We start from the raw sequence: 20,063 nt of genomic DNA, 5'->3' as shown, positions 1-20,063 counted from the left end.
GAGGGACAAGCAGACTCTCTGCTAAGCAGGGAGCCTGACATGCGAAGGGTGTGGGAGCATCTGGCTCTCTGCTCTGCAGGGAGCCTGCTTCCCCCTCCCCCTCTACCTACTTGTGATCTCTCTCACTGTCAAATAAATAAATAAAATCTTTAAAAAATTTAAAAAAAAAGAAAGAAAACGACTTGATGGTGATCTCATCACCAGGAAAGAAAACAAAGGAAGAAAAAAGAAAAGGGTGATAAAGACAATGGGTTTATGGGGTTTTTTTTTAACTTCTTTTTTAAATTCAAGTTAGTTAACAAAGTGTATTATTAGTTTCCAAGGTAGAGTTCAGCGATTCATCAGTTGTATACAACACAGTGTGCATTTCATCACGTGCCCTCCTTAATGCCCATCACCCAGTTACCCCCATCTCCCATCCACCTTCCCTCTAGCAACCCTCAGGTGTTTCCTAGACTTAAGAGTCTCTTATGGTTTTTTACATTTCTATTTTCATATTATTTTCCTTCCCTTCCCGTGTTCATCTGTTTTGTTTCTTAAATTCCACATACAAGTGAAATCATTTGTCTTTCTCTGACTGACTTATTTTGCTTAGCATAATTCCCTCTAATTCCATCAACATTGTTGCAAGTGACAAGATTTCATTCTTTTTGATGGCCAAGTAATATTCCTGTGTGTGTGTGTGTGTGTGTGTGTGTGTGTGTGTGTGTGTGTGTGTCTGTGTGTGTACACACATCACATCTTCTTTATCCGCTCATCTGTCAATGGACATCTGGGCTCTTTCCATAGTTTGGCTATTGTGGTATTGTGGACGTTGCTGCTATAAACATTGGGGTGCAGGTGCCCCTTCAGATCACTATGTTTGTACCCTTTGGATAAATACATAGTAGTGCAATTGCTGGGTCATGGGGTAGCTCTATTTTTAACTTTTTGAAGAACCTCCATACTGCTTTCCAGAGTGACTGTACCAATTTGCATTCCCAAATACAGTGCAAGAGGGTTTCCCTTTCTTCACATCCTCGCCAACATCTGTCATTTTCTGAGAGCAACGGGTTTATGTTGAGACATGTTAAAGCAGGAAAATGGTTATAAATAAGAGATGTGGGTTGGAAAAAATAATTTGGTAGTTACCAGCCTTATACTTTCTTAAATGAATCCATGCACGTATAGGAGGTCCCCAAGAAGAAAGCAAATAAAATGCAAACCAATGAGAGCGAACTGGGGAGTACAGCTATGTAAGATGCAGAAAAGGAAAGCATAATCGAAGAATGAGTCTCAGAAGAAAAATCCAGAGGAAAAAAAGGCAAACCAAGGCAGCAGCATCCATGGAGGCAAAGCAGTAGGGAGTTTTCAGAAAGGAGTGTTTAGAGGAAGGTAAGATAGTAAGTACCGATTGGATTTAATGATGTGGAGGTGCGCAGGGACTTCAGTGGAATGGTGGAGGCGTTGGGTTGAGGAAACCATGGTCGGGAAGAGTCGTTCTTCCATAAAGCTTGACTGTATGAGGGAGAATTAGAGGGTTGGTATTCTTTTGCCCATCGTTGTCTTAGAAGAAGATCATCTGAAACACGACAGACCCTTGATACATATGTTGTTCTGATTGACTGCATTTTTTTTTTAAGATTTTATTTATTTGTTCGATAGCGATAGCGAGAGAGAGAACACAAGCAGGGGGAGTGGGCGAGGGTGAAGCAGGCTTCCCTCTGAGGAAGGAGCCCGATGCAGGACTCAATCCTGGGATCAGGACCTGAGCTGAAGACAGACGCTTAATGACTGAGCCACCCAGGTGCCCCCTCATTTTTTTTTTAAAGAGAGAGTGGGCATGCGGGCTGGGAAGGGGCAGAAGGAGTGGGGGAGACAGGATTTTTGTTTGTTTTTAAAATAATTTATTTATTTGAGAGTGAGTCAGAGAGAGCACAAGCAGAGAAGAGGGGCAGAGGGAGAGGGATAAGCGGACTCCCCACTGAGCAGGGAGCCCAATGTGGGGCTCAATCCCAGGATCATGAACTAAGCCGAAGGCAAAGGTTTAACCGGCTGAACCACCCAGACGCCCCTCATCAGTAGATTCTTAATTCTACGGAGACTGCCTGCAACCAGGCTGCAACTTCTCTTGCCTGGAAGGCACAAATAATACATATCTCCTGTTGTGATGGAGAACACACAGCTTTATCTTTTCTGTGGTGGATCAGAGCAGGAGACACCTGGCAGCACAGCGAGCCAAGGATTGCAAATACGTTCAATGATGAATCTGTCCGGTCTTACTGAGAGGAGGGCTGATACCATATCCATCAACAGCTGAGATTATCTCAACCAATTCCTCCTGAAAAATGTGAAGGTAGATTAAAGGACATCAGGAGATTTGGTAAACTAGGGTATGGCCTGGAGTCAGAGCTACCCTAGGCCTGGCAAACTTCTCAGAAATCTAAAAACTATTTATTTGAGACCTAAAAGCAAACGCCTCTAAGATACAGCTTACCCATTGCCAAATTCCTGAGAAGCAAACTAAATAAATGTTTAAATAGTAACAAAACATAATATGCCAACTGGCCAATAGTTCTTTAACTCACATATAAATTTAATGTTATGTATAAGCAACCGATATATAGTAGGGTCCCTGTGTTGTACATGTATTTTTTTAAGATTTTATTTATGTGTTTGAGAGAGAGAGTGAGAGAGGGAACACAAGCAGGGGCAGTGAGAGGGGAGAAGCAGGCTTCCCACCGGCAGGGAGCCCCATGTGGGGCTTGATCCCAGGACTGAGCCACCCAGGCACCTCGTACGTATATTTTAAAGGTACTCTTTAAAAAAAAAAAAAAAAAAAAGATTTTATTTATTTATTTATTTAGACAGAGACAGAGCACAAGCTGGGGAGTGGCAGGTGGAAGGAAGGGAGAAACAGTCTCTCCAACGAGCAGACAGCCTGACATGGGGCTTGATCCCAGGACACTGGGATCATGACTTGAGCCCTGAGCTGACGCAGATGCTTAACTGACCTGAACCACCCAGATGCTCTTTTGTACATATTTTTAAACTTTTTCTCTGTATTATATCTTGACACCCAAGAAGGGTCATCTGGCTGGCCCAGTGGGAACGTGTGACTCTTGATCTCAAAGTCCGAGTCTGAGCCACATGTTGAGCCTAGAGATTACTTAAAACAAACAAATGAACATATAAACAAAAAAAAAACACCTAAAACTAAAAAACAAAAAATAACCTTCTGGCTGGGAAGCGGCTGCCCCTCCAGGGGGCTAGCCAATTCTTAGAGAGCAAGGACCCAGCATGTCCTTGACATGCAAACACCAAATCCACAGCCACACCTCCTCTAGTTGGCCCAGTCACCCCAGGAGGCAAAATTCCTCTTCCTTAGTCATCCCAGGGCCAGGTACTAGGCAAGGAGGGACCATCTCTATAGTTTAGAGCCCAACCAAATTATTCACACTAGGTAATCCTGAACTGTTAACCTACCCTGCCTTGCCTTGCTCTCTGGAAACTCCAGTGGAAGCTGCCCTAGACCTTCTATTCCCTCCAAGTCTTCTGCTTCCTGAGTGTGCCTCCTCTCTCTAGAACCTACGAAGAGAGTAAATTTTCCCTGGTTGTCTCGGTCTCCTCTTACATGGCTGCACTTGACTGACGATCTCATAAAAGAATACAAAGCATGCCCCAACAAAGGACTGCTTCAAGCCTACAGGTCTTAAAATAGTTCTTAAAATAGTTCCTAGTGATCTCCTTGACCCATCACTGATGATTGTATCTTACATGTGCCTCTTTCCCAAGGCCATGAGTGCATCTGGTTGAACCCGGAAATGCCCTCCTGCACCACCCGGGTCACACACTGTACTGGGTATTCCCTTCAACCCCTGACCATGTCTCTTGTTTTATCAAACATAGACGGCAGATTCTTGTCATTCTCAGGTTTAACATTTTCTGGTTGAAGGGGAACAGAATACGCCACTGCCAAATATACCCGTTTGACATATTGATTATTGTGAATCAAAGGCTTTTGAGAAACAGCCGTGCACGAAGGACACTCCTACCCTCCCTTGTCCTCCTGGAAGCAGGTGATAATCCCATGTGAAAGGCACCTTCCCTGTAGCAGGGAGGGGAGGGATCCTTCTCATCAGAGACAGTGAATTGTGGACTGAGAAGGCCATATAAATAAGTCTTTTATTCTTCACCATTTAGCTGTCTGAAGCTCAAACCCTGTTGTCTTTCCAGTTCTTCACAAATTTGTGTTTGTCTAAAAACTTCCTGCTTTGGTCACTTCTCTTGAGTCTCATATTTTTATGGGGCTTCTGTACATATAAAATTAAATGTGTTTTCTTCTTGTTAATCTGTCTTCTGTAAATGTAATTATTACATGAGCCAAAAAATGTAGAAGAATGGAATATTTTTCCAACCCTACAAAGTTTTATTATTTCCTTAGAAGAAGTTTCTAGGATATGGAATAAAGTACCTTTTTAAAATTCCTTTTTTTTTTTTTAAGATTTTATTTATTTGAGAGAGAGAAGCAGACTCCCCACTGAGCAGAGAGCCCAATGTGGGGCTCGATCCCAGGACCCCGAGATCATGATCTGAGCTGAAGGCAGTCGCTTAACTGACTGAGCTACCCAGGTGTCCCTGCAATACCTTTTAATTTGTTTGTGTATCAACTTTAAGACTGGTATAAAGGAAGTTGGCAGCCTAGAATCTATATTTCAGCATGGTTTTATTATGCTTTATTGTACATATATTGGGGATATATGTTGTTTCTTTGTAGGGAAACAAATGGCTTGAACTGATATATAAAACTTTACTGAAGTCAGAGAAGTTTATTACCTTGTGGTATAAGGATGTTCTTAGGAAGCATGTGATTCTCCATGGAAATGTGATTTGGGATACGGCTAAGAAACCCATACAAGCATTTCCCTTTTCAGGGATTTGGGTGCTCAGAAAGACATAGGGTAATTTTCCTTATTATTTTAAGATTCCAGATTATTCTACTTCAATTGCTTACCTGGCTATATAATCCCTCGTACGGCTCTCATTATAGATCACTATTGCACAAAACACTATATGAGTCTTCCATGTAATGACTAGTCAGACCCCAGAAGAATGTCTCTGCCCTTTCTCTCTAAGAGAATGGGACTGACTCACCCACCTTACCTTTGCAGAAATCCTACAGAATTTATCCCTCCATCAAGATTGTACCATTCTTCAGCAGCGATGGCTTTATCCTGGGAACTTGCTCAAACCTCTCTGCCCTATCACTAGCCCAGGAAGATTTACACCACTCACCAGCTTTTCTATGATATTTGATAAGTTGTGGGGTTAAGCCTCTGCCTTTGGCTCAGGTCATGATCTCAGGGTCCTGGGATCCTGTCCTGCATGGGGCTCTCTGCTCAGCAGGGAGCCTGCTTCTCCCCCAACCCCAGCCTGCCTCTCTGCCTACTTGTGATCCCTCTCTCTCTGTCAAATAAATAAATAAAATCTTTTAAAAAATAAGATATTTGATAAGGTACTAGCAGAAAATCCAACTACAGAAGTTGACTGGTTTGCTTCTTTTTTTTTTTTTTGAAGATTTTATTTATTTATTTGACAGACAGATATCACAAGTAGGCAGAGAGGCAGGCAGAGAGGGAGGGAAAGCAGGCTCCCCACTGAGCAGAGAGCCTGATGCGGGGCTTGATCCCAGGATCCTGAGATCATGACCTGAGCTAAAAGCAGAGGCTTAACCCACTGAGCCACCCAGGCGCCCTGACTGGTTTGCTTCTTGATATGTCTCCCCCACCTCCAGTCCAAACTGGAAGACTGCCCCCTTCTTTTCAAGCTACTGCGGTAATAGAGTTAGTAAACTCTTAGTTTCTCATTTCCAACAACCTTTCCCTATTCAGATACACCCTTGTTGAAACTTCTAGCTCACAAACCAGTATCCAGCTCCCATAATAGTGAAAAAGAGCAGGTGATTGAGAAACTGCCAGCCTTCTGTGAGTCCTGGGCCGTCTCTAATACTTGAAGCAGCGGGAAGACCATGTGACCCAAATACAGGATCTGGTTGCTTGCACAGCTGGGTATACAAGAAGCGGACTTAGGTCCCACTCCATACAGAAGTCCAGGCTGAGGGCTGGCGTCTCCTTTATTCCTGGCCCTGTAAGCCATAACAGCAAACTACTACATGCATCCACACGCTGGTTCACAAAGACAGTCACCAAATATTGCCAGTGCCTACAAGCCTGGGAAAAGCAAGAATGTATTTCCTATCAATTTCATAAAAAGGGTCAGAATCCTGGCAGCCACAGATGGCACGCTTTATTTACAAGGCGAGAAGAGGGCTTCAGGGCGCCAAAAAGAGATCGTGAAGTGTCCTGGGGCTAGTAACAGCTGGGAGGAGGGTCCCACATCATGGCTGAGAGGCGAGGGAAAGGTGTGATTGTCAGGATCTGCCTAGGTTAGCTGGGAAGAGCCTGCTCAGGAGAGAACCTGTCTGAAGTCACACACCATTGGAGAGATAGGCACAAAGCCTGGCTAGGTTGAGGCAGAGCAAGCTGTTCTAATCTTTGGACTGTGAAATGTGCACAGCACAAATAACCACCTCTGAGTGTTAATCAAATAAAACCAGTCCCTAGGGTTTTAAAGTTGTCATGGTCCATGAAATCTGATTTCTTTTTCCTCCTGAGATCCAAGCCCAAAATTAAGCCGGGAGGGATAAAGAATACTGAAACCAGTGAGCTACAGAAGTTGGCAAAGGCCTTCATAAAGATTGGTGAAGTTGAACTAGAGTCTTAAAAACACAAAATCAGTCAACGATAGAATGATAAAATTAGATGGAACCTGGGGCAATCATTGACTTTGGAGTATAAATTCTCACTTTTTTTATCCTAACTAAGAAAGTTATGATACTATTTTTAATGAAGTGGTTTCACAAAAATGAGATTTCATAAGTATATACTACAAAACAACTATGGCAATCACGTATATGGCAATAATAGCGTAAGCTCTGAATTCCACCCTGTGTATCAGGATGGCTCATCTGTTCCATCATTTTAATTTATTCAAGATACTGTTAATCTTTCTTTGGTACAGAAAGATGCTCTCCCGGTGCTCTCCTTTAGACTTATCTTGACATTGACAATTCTACTATAAAACAGTTATTCCAGATCATCCAGTGTACTCTTCTTTTTCTTTTTTTTTTTTCAAGATTTTATTTATTTGAGAGAGGGAGAGAGATGAGCCAGAGAGAGGGGAAGAGAGAGAGGGAGAAAGACTCCTCGCTGAGCAGGAAGCCCCATGTGGGGTCCAATCCCAGGACCCTGAGACCACCCTTAACCGACTGAGCCCCCAAGATGCCCCCAGTACACTCTTATTTGAAAATTTGTAATTTGTGTCTGATGATTTAAGTTTGGGAGACACTGCGTTGGCAGTTTCAAAGGTGCCAGTTCTTAGCAAATACTGGGTCTCAGTGAAGCTAAGTGACTGTCATCAATGCTAGAAACATAAATAGCAGATTTCTCATTATATAGTGTAAAAATTACGTACTTTTTTACTTCTTTGTGGGCAGGTCAAAATTTATTATCCTGTTGTGTACACAGGTACACACATCTGTGAGTTCACTTGCTCTGAGTTCTGGGACGAGAAGGTAGTTACTCATAAAATAATTCAAGTTTGTTGGTTCCTTTGACTCCAGCTTTGGCATTGGCCCCAACAGTGTTCATTTCCTCTTTAATAATTAGGTTATGAGGGGCACCTGGGTGGCTCAGTGGGTTAAACCTCTGCCTTCGGCTCAGGTCATGATCTCAGGGTCCTGGGATCGAGCCCCACATCAGGCTCTCTGCTCAGCAGGGAGCCTGCTTCCCCCCCTCTCTCTACTTGCCTCTCTATCTACTTGTGATCTATCTCTATATATCAAATAAATAAAATCTTTAAAAAATAATAATAATAATTAGGTGATGAGGGACACTTGGGTGGCTCAGTCGATTAAGTGTCTGTTTTCGGCTCAGGTCATAATCCCAGATTTCAGGGATGGAGCCCCTTCCTGCTCCAAGGGAAGCCTGCTTCTCCCTCCCCTGCTCCCCCTGCTTGTGTTCCCTCTCTTGCTCTGTCTCTATCAAATAAATAACAAAATCTTATTTAAAAAAATTAGCCAGTGAAGCAGGGCTGTCCGAGCAGACAGAAATGGTTCTGTCTCAGAAAACTAACTTTATAGGTTAAAGGGAAGAATATATCTTTCATGATAAAGGATCAAATGTTTAAAAATATGAGATCAGGGGCACCTGGGTGGCTCAGTGGATTAAGCCGCTGCCTTCGGCTCAGGTCATGATCTCAGGGTCCTGGGATCGAGCCCCGCATCGGGCTCTCTGCTCCGCAGGGAGCCTGCTTCCCTTCCTCTCTCTCTGCCTGCCTCTCTGCCTACTTGTGATCTCTCTGTCAAATAAAATAAATAAATTCTTTAAAAAAAAAAATAAAAATATGAGATCAAAAAGTCAGTCACCATCAGGGCGCTGATCCCAGGTACCAAGAAAGGATATACTGTTATATTAACTAGCAGAACAAGGGTCCACAGCTTGCTTCCTCCGGGGGATATCTTAGAATTGTAAAATCTGGAGGGAAATAGATCTGATATGTAAAGAGAGTTGTAAGAAATGCTCTTTTTGTCACAAATAACTGCTTCCTCTTTGGTGAGACAGTAGAATGGCATGCAAGGACCTTAAAATGTGGAGGCATAATCACTTAAAACTTAGAAGCTATGTGACCTTGGTCAAATCATTTGACCCTTCTGTGCTTGTTTTCTTAATTATAAAGTAAGAATAAGAATAGTACTTACTTGATAGGATAGTTGCTAAGATTAAGTGGGCCCACATATATGAGCAATTTATACCAGTACCTGCTACAGGATGAGTACCTTTTTGTGTTTTTTTAAGATTTTATTTATTTTTTTGAGAGAGCACAATGCACAAGCAGGGGGAGTGGCAGACGGAGGGAAACGCAAGAAGCCTGAGGAGGGACTCGATCATAGGACCCCAGGATCATGACCTGAGCCAAAAGCTGGCGCTTAACTGACTGAGCCACCCAGGCACCCCATACACGATGAGTACCTCACATAACTGCTGTTTTTATTACTTTTCCCCATTCAACCGAGTACTTGTGACCAAGCACATACAAAATTTGTTTCCCTGATTTGTTTACAAGGCTGCTTCTACTAATCATACTGAACCTATAGGTTTTCCAAGCATCCATGGTCTCATTGAGGGTGGGGGGAAGGCGCTTAATCTATAACTTTGAAACTCAGGGAGGCAAAAGTCAGGATTAGAGACGCAGTTGTAGAATAATGAATAAGAACAGATTTCATTTATTGAGTGCTCACTGTATTCCCGGCTGTTCTAAATGTGCTTTCCATGTTCATCTCATTTGATTCTCCTAACAACTCTATGATGTAAGAACTCTACTGTACCCCATTTAGAGGATGAAACTGGAGCAAACAGGTAAAGTAACTTGTCCCAAGTCGCACAGCAGGAAGCAATAGAGTTAGAACTGGAGATTCCAGTTTGTTCTCTTAACCCTCAGACATCATATTGTCATATAATATTTATATATTGTAGGTTGGGCCGATATTCAGCCAACATCACAGTGCAACCAGACTAGTTGTCTGATTGGCTGGAACCCTGTTCTGACTTAGTTGGTGCTTGGGTGATATCAACTATTACTTTATTATGACTATCACTTCCAATTACAGGTGGTCGTTGAAGCCTTGGAGATGGAGGAGATCTTTTGAGAAGTGTGTTTTTATAGTAAAAGAAAACTAGTATTTGAGCACCATGAAAGCAAAGGTGGGAACCGTTTTAGTCACTGCTAATTTTCGAAAATTGATTTTACCCAGTCTCTGCAAATATGTAAAGGAAGATAAAGATCGAAGAAAGTCTATCTGTCCTTAGCATAGGTTTTCCAAAGGAGTTGAAGAGCAAAATTTAAGTAAATAAAATAATGTGTATACACTATTATTTCAAGAAATGTGGCTAGGAAGAAATGGACACAGGACAAGTACCACATTATTGGAGAAGAGAGGAAACGTTGCCTTTTCTACCGGGCATTTACAGCCTCATTAATGACATTCTGAAAAGTCTAACAAACCCTTAAGAATTCCACAAAATTATCCCAGAGTTCATCTACTAAAAGAAATATGGAAAATAAAAATAAAAGAAACGTGTAAGAACACCAAGAAAAAATCTGAAACTTGTTAAGAACACCAAGAAAACAGCAAGACAGTAACGGGGCTTACCTCTTAGTTACTTGACCTCCTCCTTTCTACCTTCCTTCTCAAACTCAAGCACCGACTCCCTTGGTCACACCCTCAGCAGTGTTATCCATTGTAGCCATTTGGCTTTCAGAATAGCTAACCCATCCTGTTTCTGACCATAACAGACTATTCTTCAAGCTCCATTGTTGAAATACACCCACGAGACCTGTTTAATGATCTAATCAAGATTTCCAGCTGGTTGACCTTTCTGACTTTGCCCAACCTACCAGCCCTCTCCTTCATTTTCTTTCTTATTCAGCTCAGACTTGGAATCATCTAAAGCTTTATTGCTCCTCACTCTATTGCTTTCATCTGCTAAAACCCCATCTGCCCTCTCCATGCCTGCACCCTAGCTCAGTGTGACTGGAGAATGGCACACAAAAGGGAGATTAAAGACTATAAATTTAAGACCACCATCCCAGATGGGCCCTTATGACTGCAGAGCATAGTGGAGTCTACTCAATTTTTCCTGGGGACTCTCTCCCCTTACCTTACCTTAGGTGGGAGGAGGTGAAGATGAGAGAAATATACTTATACTCTGGGAGAGGTAAAAGTCTTAAGAAGCATTGTCAAAGAAAGTAAAATAATTGAGTACCAAGTTTGATACTCTTCACTCAAGGGAAATTCATCCAGGGACTGGGGGAGTCCAATGCCTCACGAACAATGGAGAACTCTTCCCGAGGGATGTTTGACCAAAATTGAGTTTTATAAGTCATTAGAAGCCTCAGCTTGGAAACTTGGCATGATTCGTTAGGATGTAGGGATTTCCTTATAAGGCTAGCAGACCCCGTTTTCTAGGGTAAGGGGTGCTAAAGCCAAGTGTGTGTGTGTGTGAAGTAGGGTTGTGATTAGTGTGATGCTTCTTTAACCATGAAGCATTTCTCACAAGTACGGACTGACTTAGGTTTCAACTAGTTTTGTGCCATGGATTGGCCACTATTTTGTGGGTCCCTAAATGAGGTTCTGGACCCAATTCCAATATGGGAGGGAGGTTACCCCCAAAGCTCAGGACACCAACTGGTGTCCACTCGATTCTGACACTATCTACTGGGAGGTAGCATTAGTTTGCACAGAATGAAGGCTCAGTCCCACAAGATTGTTGTGCAACCCCCACACCCCCCATCCCTGATTTCATACACCAGTGGCAAGTTGATTACCTTTGTTTTGACTAATCAGCTACAAGCGGGGTGTTTCCAACAACTCCCTGCAAAAGGATACCAACCACAAGTCCAGGCTGTCACCTGTGCTCCTGACCAGCTGGCTATAAATCAGGGTCTCCCTCAACCCTCCCCTAGGATTTGATTAATTTGCTAGAGGAGCTCGCAGAACTCAGAGAAACATTTTACTTACTAGAGTGCCAGCTTCTTATAAAAGGATGTAACTCAGGGACAACCAGATGGAAGAGGTACAATAAGCAAGGTGTGGGGAAATGAGGGGGGCTTCCACGCCTTCTCCAAGTGCAATGCTCTTCCCAAATCTCCACCTGTTCACCATCCCTGAAGCTCTTCAAACCCTGTCCTTTTGGCTTTTTAAAAAATGATGTCTCAGGGCACGTAGGTGGCTCAGTAGGTTGGGCCTTCAGCTCTGGTCATAGTCTCAGGGTTCTGGGATGAGCCCCGCATCAGGTTCCCTACTCAGCAGGAAGCCTGCTTCCCCCTCTCACTGCCTGCCTCTGTCAAATAAATAAATAAAATCTTAAAAAAAAAAAAAGCAACAAAAAAAAACGATGTCTCCTTGGGGCACCTGGGTGGCTCAGTCATTAAGCAGCTGCCTTGGGCTCAAGTCCTGATCTCAGGGTACTGGGATGGGATCCCACATCTGGCTCCCTGCTCAATGGGCAGTCTGCTTCTCCCTCTCACACTCCCTCTGCTTGTGTTTCCTCTCTTACTGTCTCTCTCTCACTGTCAAATAAATAAATAAAATATTAAAAAAAAAAAATGATGTCTCCAGTGCTTACGCAATGATGGATTAAATCATTGGCCACTGGCGATGCATTTAATCTTGGAACTGAAAGTTCCAACCCTTTAATCACTGGGTCAGTTCCCGGGGCAAGCATCCCTCTTTGTTAAGTGACCCAAGACATTCCAAAAGTTACTTCATTAACATAACAAAAGACACTTTTATCATTCATCCCTCCAGGCCCGTAGGAAATTCCAAGGATTTTAGAAAGCCCTGTGCTATAAACAGGGATGAAGACCGAATAAGTATTTATTACAATTCAAATTTTAATTCACAGTATCACAGTCCGGATATACAAATTACCTTTATCAGCGTGATATAGAAACTAGAGATTTATATATATGACTGCAGAAAATTTTAACATTTCTCCAAAGGAAAAAAACAAAAACATCAAAAGACTACATATGACAGAAATGGATGTTTTCTCTAATGTACAAAGCTTGCTTACAAATATTATTGGAGGAGAGATGACAAAACCAACAGATAAATGGGCAAAGGATAATAACAGACAATTCCCAGAGGGGCTGTTTTTCCATTACCCAGTGGCAAGAATGTGGGAAAACTGGAAGTTCACTTTTTGTCTTAGATATGTTCTTTCTGGACCTCTTTGCCTTCTTGCCCCAAACTGTGTAATTACTTACTGAGTCTACTGTTATCCTGGGATCTCCCTTCACTATTACCCAGGAAACTTTTTCTCCTTTCTTCTGTGCTTTAAACTTTTCTGAGCAGACAGCATCAATACTGTCTTAAGAAAGGGTTGGGAGTTGGAGTGCTTGGGTGGCTCAGTGGGTTCAAGTCTCTGCCCTCGGCTCAGGTCATGATCCCAGGGTCCTGGGATAGAGCCCCGCTCAGCGGGAAGCCTGCTCCCCAACCACCACCAAGCCCTCTCTGCCTACTTGTGATCTCTGTCTGTCAAATAAATAAAATCTTTTAAAAAAAAAAAGAAAAAAGAGAAAGAGTCGGGAGGTTTAACCAACTCAGTCACACAGGTGCCCTGGGGATTTGAAGTACTAGCAAAAAGTTGCAAATGTTTGATGAATAGCAGGTCTATTATAGGGGCTAAAGTGCTGTGGTCAAATTCTAAATCCCAAGCAAGAACCATCAGGTTAATCAATTCCCAAATTCCTGCCACAGAAACTGAGAGAAACTTTGTCTTGATTAAGCCACTAGGTTTTGGGGTAATTTGTTATATAGCAATAGATAACTAATAAGGTAGTATTAGTTAATACTAATACTACTAATACTAATAGAAATTTCCAACTTCAGTCTTCCCTTTCCTTAAGCTATATATCATCTTAATCATTTCCTTTTCCTTAAGCTTTGATCATCAAAATTTTATAGAGAGTAAATTAAGGCCCAGACAACTTAATGTACTTATTCAAGTTTACAGCGTTTAAGTGATGAGCTATGAACATTTTCAGGTTTTCTGACTCACAGTGTTCCTTGCATCCTCTCATGTTGACTTTAATAATTTTGAATTATTGATTTTTTTCCCTAATGAAATAATGGCTAAAGACGGGAAGGTCCTGTATTAACAGCTACCCTAGGTACTGGGGATAAAAAGATGGGTGAGGCAGGTCAAGTGGCTTTTGGATAAAGTCGAACTGTGAGATGAAGGACTAGTACAGGGATAAATCTCATGATAGTAATGGATATGAAAAAGCTCAGATGAAAAATGTCAGAAAAAAAGGAATCTGTGTATTTGAGCAAGACAGAAATTTCAAGATTGAAAAAATTTATATTGACCTCAGAGATTAGTCAAGGGTCAAACTAGACTTATTTTTCTTCTAGAAATATGGTGATCACAGGCATATCTTTATTTAATATGTTATGTATTTATTTAGACTTTTAGGTCTTTCTTATATTGTTCCATAACTTTATCACATAATTCTTATATTGCTCATCATTCACACTTTAATCACTTAACCATGCCAACTTCCCAAATCATAAATTTAATATTCAAGTTAGCAAAACTCTTTTTTTTAAGATTTTATTTATTTATTTGACAGACAGAGATCACAAGTAGGCAGAGAGGCAGGCAGAGAGAAAGGAGGAAGCAGGCACCCTGCCAAGCAGAGAGCCCGATCCCAGAACCTTGGGATCATGACCTGAGCCGAAGGCAGAGGCTTTAACGCACTGAGCCACCCAGGCGCCCCAAAATTCTTATTTTTTTTAAGATTTTATTTGTAAGTAATCTCTACACCTAACATGAAGGTTGCAGAGAGAAAGAATCTTAAGCAGACTCCGGGCTGAGCATGGAGCCCAAACTCAGGGCTGGATCTCACAACTCTGAAAAATGACCTGAGCTGAAATCATGAGTCAGACTCTCAACCACTGAGCCGTGCAGGAGCCCCATAGTTAGCAAAAACACTGAAAGCAAGAATAAAATGACAAAAGGTAAGTGATTCAGGATGTGGAAAAATATGTTTAATATGTAAGACAAAGCAGGGAGGCTGGCTGGCTCAGTCAGTAGAACATGTGACTTTTTATCTTAGAGCTATAAATTCAAGACCCACACGGGGTGTAGAGATTACTTAAAAATAAACTCTTTAAAACTATATATAGGGGGAAAAAAGTATATATAGGACTCACACCAGTCAGAATGGCTAAAATTAACAAGTCAGGAAATGACATGCTGGCAAGGATGCGGAGAAAGGGGAACCCTCCTACATTGTTGGTGGGAATGCAAGCTGGTGCAACCACTCTGGAAAACAGCATGGAGGTTCCTCAAAATGTTGAAAATAGAACTACCCTATGACCCAACAATCGCACTACTGGGTATTTACCCTAAAGATACAAACATAGTGATCCGAAGGGGCACGTGTACCCGAATGTTTACAGCAGCAATGTCTACAATAGCCAAACTATGGCAAGAACCTAGATGTCCATCAACAGATGAATGGATAAAGAAGATGTGGTATATATACACAATGGAATACTATGCAGCCATCAAAAGAAATGAAATCTTGCCATTTGCGACGACTTGGATGGAACTAGAGGGTATCATGCTTAGTGAAATAAGTCAATCGGAGAAAGACAACTATCATATGATCTCCCTGATATGAGGACATGGAGATGCAACATGGGGGGTTAGGGGGATAGGAGAAGAATAAATGAAACAAGATGGGATTGGGAGGGAGACAAACCATAAATGACTCTTAATCTCACAAAACAAACTGGAGGTTGCTGGGGGGGAGGTGAGGTTTGGAGAGGGGGAGGAGGTTATGGACATTGGGGAGGGTATGTGCTATAGTGAGTGCTGTGAGGTGTGTAAACCTGGTGATTCACAGACCTGTACCCCTGGGGATAAAAATACATTATATGTTTATTAAAAAAGAAAAAAAAAGAAAGGATGAATACCCAACTTTTGTAGCAACATGGACGGGACTGGAAGTGATTATGCTGAGTGAAATAAGTCAAGCAGAGAGAGTCAAGTATCATATGGTTTCACTTATTTGTGGAGCATAACAAATGACATGGAGGACATTGGGAGATGGAGAGGAGAAGGAAGTTGAGGGAAATTGGAAGGGAGGCGAACCATAAGAGACTATGGACTCTGGGGCGCTTGGGTGGCTCAGTGGATTCAGCCGCTGCCTTCGGCTCAGGTCATGATCTCAGGGTCCTGGGATCGAGCCCCGCATCGGGCTCTCTGCTCCACAGAGAGCCTGCTTCCTCCTCTCTCTCTGCCTGCCTCTCTGCCTACTTGTGATCTCTCTCTCTGTCAAATGAATAAATAAAATCTTAAAAAAAAAAGAGAGAGACTATGGACTCTGAAAGACAACCTGAGGGTTTTGAAGGGGTGGGGGTGGGAGGTTGGGGGAACCAGGTGGTGGGTAATAGGGAGGGCACGTATTGTATGGAGCACTGGGTGTTGTACAAAAACAATGAATACTGTTATGCTGAAAAAAATAAATAAATAATTTTTTTAAATTTATTAAACACACACACACAAAAGTATATATAGGTGTGTGTGTGTGTGTGTGTGTGTGTACAACAGAACAACAGATACATTTAAACTTAGCTCTCAGAGTGCCTGAGTGGCTCAGCGCCTCAGCATCCAGCTCTTGATTTTGGCTTAGGTCATGATCTCAGGGTTGTGAGATTGAGCCCCATGTTGGACATGGAGCCTGCGTGAGATTCTCTCTCTACCTTTCCCTTTCCCCCTCTAAAAAAAAGAAAGAAAAAAAAGGAAAACCACCACCAACAAAAAAAACCTTAGCTCTTAGTTCCCTAAAAATCAAAACAAATGGGACTTTAAAAAATTAATAATTTTCAGTATTCTTCTTGTATAATAAAAGGAAATATATCAGTTCATGTGAGAAACTGTCTCTTACCTTTGAGAGGTCTTTTTTTTTTTCAAGATTTTATTTATTTATTTGTCAGAGAGAGTGCACAAGCGGGCAGAGTGGCAGACAGAGGTAGAGAGAGAAGCAGACTCCCTGCCAAGCAAGGAGCCCTATGTGGGACTTGATCCCAGAACCCTGGGATCATGACCTGAGCCAAAGGCAGCGACTTAACTGACTGAGCTACTGAGCCATCTCGAGAGGTCTTTTTAAAAAATATATAAATATTTTGGGGTACCTGGGTAGCTCACTGGGTTAAGCTTCTGCCTTCGGCTCAGGTCATGATCTCAGGGTTCTGGGATGGAGCCCCACATCGGGCTCTCTGCTGAGCGGGGAACCTGCTTCCCCTTCTCTCTCTGCCTGCCTCTCTTCCTACTTGTGATCTGTTTCTCTGTCAAATAAATAAATGAAGTCTTTAAATATATATATATATGTATATATATAAATCTTTTTATAAGAACAATTAATAAATTATATCTTTCATAGTAGTTAAAAAATGCATATAGTCAGGGTTCCTGGGTGGCTCAGTTGGTTAAGCATCTGACTCTTGATTTCAGCTCAGGTCATGATCTCGGCGTCATGGGATCAAGGCCCACATTGGTCTCTGGGCTGAGAGGGGAGTCCGCTGGAGAGTCTCTCTCTTTTCCTCTCTCCCTCTCCTCCTCTCCCCAGCTTGCACTCTTTCTCTCTGTTTATTTCTTAAATAAATAAATATATATATATATATATATTTTTAAAAATAAAAAAAAATTTAAAAATGCATACAGTCTTCACATGGACATTTAATAAGTTCCCAGCCCCTATTTATGGCCCCCCAAAACTACTTTATATCCCCATGCCAACCCAGAAAGGCAAGTGAAGAAAGAGACTGAGCCAGTCTGAGTCCATTGTGGAAATTGATGAGATATTGGTTACTGGTATATCCTGAATGCCCAAAAAGATTTTTTTTTAATTAAGTAATTTTTTTAAAAAAGCACACTGAGTTTTAGTTCCATGGCATTCCTTGTCTGACCCTGGCTAAACTGCATAATCTTTCAGTTTCTTAGTTTCCTCGTGTGGCAGGCACTTTATATGTTCACCAAACTCCATTTTCTTCTCTTCCTGGACCCGGTTCTGTCTTTCTTAGAGTTGAGTGGGGCCACATTACTGATTTTTAATTAGTGGAATTGGGTCAGAGATGATGTTTGCCATTTCCAGCCCTTGATTCTAAAAATACTCTTTCAGGGCACCTTCGTGGCTCAGTCAGTTCAGTGTCTGACTCTGGATCTCGCCTCAGCACTTGATCTCAGGGTCATGAGTTCAAGCTCCACACTGGGTTCCAGGCTGGGTGTGGAGCCTACTTAAAAATAATAATTAGAGGGGCGCCTGGGTGGCTCAGTGGGTTAGGGCCTCTGCCTTCAGCTCAGGTCATGATCCCAGAGTCCTGGGATCGAGCCCCGCATCGGGCTCTCTGCTCAGCAGGGAGCCTGCTTCCTCCTCTCTCTCTCTGCCTGCCTCTCTGCCTACTTGAAATCTCTGTCAAATAAATAAATAAAATATTAAAAAATATATAAAAAAATAATAATTAGAAGAAGAAGAAATAAAAGAAAAAAAACCACTCTTTCACACAAATTAATGCTTTCTGTCTCTGTCTCTCTCCTCTCTTATGTGTACTCTGTCTCCCATGAGCTGACAGAATACGGAGAATTCAGAAGGCCATAGAAGATGGTGGAGTCCCCAGTTGGAAGGAAATTGGGTCCCTGAAAAACTATGCAGAGCAATGACATTCTCACTCAGTTTACATTAGGCTGCAATGTGAGCGAGAAATAACCCTCTGGGGGCACCTGAGTGGCTTACTTAGTTAAGTATCTGCCTTCAGTTCTGGTCATGATCCCAGGATTCTGGGATCAAGCCCCACATTGGACTCCTTGTTCAGCGAGAAGCCTTCTTCTCCCTCTCTCTTCACCTGCTGCTCCCCCTGCTTGTGCTCTCTCTTTCTCTGTCAAATAAATAAATAAAATCTTTAAAAAAAAATAAGTCTTTTTTTGTGTTTAGCTTCTCAAAGCTTAAGATGCTGTAAATTACAGGGGCACCTGGGTGGCTCAGTGGGTTAAGCCTCTGCCTTTGGCTCAGGTCATGATCCCAGGGTCCTGGAATCGAGCCCCACATTGGGCTCTCTGCTCAGCAGGGTGCCTGCTTCCCTCTCTCTCTCTCTGTCTGCCTCTCTGCCTACTTGTGATCTCTCTCTGTCAAGTAAATAAATAAAATCTTTAAAAAAAAAAAATAAAATCTTTAAAAAAAAAAGATGCTATAAATTACAATAGTAAATCATCCTATAAATCTTAACAAATTGTCTATTAAATCTTATGATATTCTGAGTCAGAAATAAAAACTTATTCCTTGTTTCTTTTAGCATATTAGAAATTAGTTCCATGTAATTATTTGTCCTAAACACATAGCAAAATCCAAGATGGCCTCCAATTATTCTCATCTCCTGGGATTCAAGACCTTGTGTAGTCCCCTCCCACCCTGAATCACGGCTGCCTGGTGTTACCAACAGAATACTGCAGAAGAAATAGTGTGTGATTCCCAAGACTGAGTCATTAAAGACATAGCAATATCTATCTTGGTCTTTCTTAGACCACTTGCTCGGTAGAGAGCCAGCTGCCATGTCATGAGGACGTTAAAGCAGCCTGTGGAGAAACAAACTTTGTATCAACCATTAGCACCTACTTTCCAGCCATGAGTATGCCACCTAGAAAGCATATTCTCTAGCCTCAGTCAAGTCTGGAGATGACTGCATCCCTGGTTGACAGCTTGAATGAAACCTAGTGAGAGACCCTGAGCCACAAACACTCTGATAAGAAGCTCCTGAATTCCTGATGAAGTTGACAAAATAAATATTTATTGTTGTCTTAACCCACAAGGTATTGGAATAATTGGCGACAGGACAGTAATGACACAATCCATGATACTACTGTTTGGTAAAATTTCTAGATTCTTCTTTAATTTCTTTTTTTCCCCTGCAGCATTATTGAGACATAGCTAACATATAACATTGTACAAGTTTAAGGGGTGCAAAATAACAGTTTGATATAATATATACTGCAAAATTATTACTATAGTAAGGTGAATAAACACATCACCTCACATAGTTACAATTGTGTGTGTGTGTGTGTGTGTGTGTGTGTGTGTGTGTTAAGAATGTTTAAGATCCGGGGTGCCTGGGTGGCTCAGTGAGTTGGAGCCTCTGCCTTCAGCTCAGGTCATGATCCCAGGGTCCTGGGATGGAGCCCCGCGTCGGGCTCTCTGCTCAGCAGGGAGCCTGCTTCCTCCTCTCTCTGCCTGCCTCTCTGCCTAGTTGTGATTTCTTTCTGTCAAATAAATAAAATTAAAAAAAAAAAAAAGAATGTTTAAGATCCACTCTCTTAGTAAACTTAAAGTATACAATACAGCATTATTGGGGCACCTGGGTGGCTCAGTCGTTAAGCGTCTGCCTTCAGCTCAGGTCATGA

Source organism: Meles meles, chromosome 7 (genome assembly GCF_922984935.1).
Source record: "Meles meles chromosome 7, mMelMel3.1 paternal haplotype, whole genome shotgun sequence".
Classification (NCBI taxonomy): Eukaryota; Metazoa; Chordata; class Mammalia; order Carnivora; family Mustelidae; genus Meles; species Meles meles.
Note: the sequence above shows the minus strand (reverse complement) of the source record.